The following is a 1,516-nucleotide window of genomic DNA, read 5'->3' as shown; positions in this document are numbered from 1 at the left end:
AAAAGATAATTTCTTGTTTGACTTAGAAGGCCTGTGAGACAAAAGTTATAAAGGTTATTATATATTTATTTTACTTTTTAATTCTGTCTCTAATAACAATTAGAAAATGTCTCATTCTATTTCATGTTGTATAGAAATTGCTTAAAAGATAATTATGTTATATAAAGTGATCAATGAAAACAAATGTCATCTTCATCTTTTAAAGGTGGGGATGCTATATATAAGCACTTTTTCCAGATGTGAGTCCTTATGAATGTTCTTGTTAAGATACTTTGAATCTTGTAATGAAGTTAATAAAACTATGTTAATGTGTTTGTTTGGCTGAGAGCTTAGACATAAAGGCTCTGGCTGGCATGGTGGCTCACGCCTGTTATCCCTGCACTTTGGGAGGCCAAGGTGGGTGGATCACTTGAGGTTAGGAGTTCGAGACCAGCCAGGCTGACATGGTGAAGCCCCTGTCTGTAGTAAAAATACAAAAATTAGCCAGGTGTGGTAGCAAGCACTTGTAGTCCCAGCTACTCAGGAGGCTGAGGCAGGAGGATCCCTGGAACCCAGGAATCAGAGGTTGCGGTGAGCCCAGATCGTGCCACTGCACTCCAGCCTGGGCGACAAAGTGAGACTTCATCTCAAAAAATAAAAATTAAGTTAAAATTTAAAAAATAAAAGTTCTGTTTCCCATCTCCTGTGATTGATTTTGCGTACTGTTTCTCAAACTTGTCTGATTGTAAAATTCCTCAGGGTAGTAGGCAAGTGGGGGAGTGGGTAGAGTATAAAAGTGGTTTAAAAGATTCCCAGATTGCAACTTGAGACTTCCTGGATTAGAATTTCTAAGAGAAAGGAGATATTTCAAATAGACAAAAATGATAAAATTTTAAAGTAGTCAACAACAACAAAAAAAGGTGAGTTTGGGAAATGCAGGTGGGAAATGACTATTGTTGGAATGAAGAGTTGATATAACTTATTAGGACTCCTGTACATAAAATGTTCAAATATGGAAACCATGATTTTATTAATATGATGATGCCACTCATTTAGGAAATCTGAAACTTTTATATTTTTTTCTGGTCAACTTTCTGCTGATCAAATTTAGCAAACATATTTTTGTCTTTTTTATGTGGTATGTAATATTAATTCAAGTTCTGGAATGTGATAAGAGCATTTTATTAATGGATGACTAATGCAGATTACTGTAACTAGTATCCACAGCAAAATATTGTACCTAATAATTTCTCTTTCTTTTTCTTCTTTTTTTCTTGAGAAAAGGTCACACTCTGTCATCCAGGCTGGAGTACAGTGGTGTGATCATGGCTCATGCAGCCTTTACCTCTCAGGCTCAAGCAATCCTCCCACTCCAGCCTCCCGAGTATCTGGGACTACAGGCATGTGCCACCATCCCAGCTAATTTTTAAAATTTTGTAAAAATGGAGTCCCACTATGTTGCCCAGGCTGGTCTCAAACTCCTGGGGGCTCATGACATCCTTTTGCCTCAGCCTCCCAAAGTGCTGGGATTACAGGT

The 1,516-nt window shown here is 37.6% G+C and overlaps 1 protein-coding gene across 3 annotated transcripts in view; it reads left to right on the top strand.

The window, feature by feature from the left end:
- Positions 1-1,516, top strand: part of INPP1 (inositol polyphosphate-1-phosphatase) — a 44,521-nt gene that overhangs the window by 2,197 nt on the left and 40,808 nt on the right. The window contains exon 2 of one of the 3 annotated variants that reach the window (XM_011974240.1): positions 1,264-1,445. The exons of the other annotated variants lie outside the window; for them this stretch is intronic. The gene's annotated coding sequence lies outside the window, so the exon portion shown is untranslated. The remainder of the gene's footprint in view (positions 1-1,263; positions 1,446-1,516) is intronic. 3 annotated transcript variants of the gene reach the window in all.

Source organism: Mandrillus leucophaeus, unplaced genomic scaffold (genome assembly GCF_000951045.1).
Source record: "Mandrillus leucophaeus isolate KB7577 unplaced genomic scaffold, Mleu.le_1.0 Scaffold143, whole genome shotgun sequence".
Lineage (NCBI taxonomy): Eukaryota > Metazoa > Chordata > Mammalia > Primates > Cercopithecidae > Mandrillus > Mandrillus leucophaeus.
Note: the sequence above shows the minus strand (reverse complement) of the source record. Positions and strands in the feature narration are given on the sequence as shown.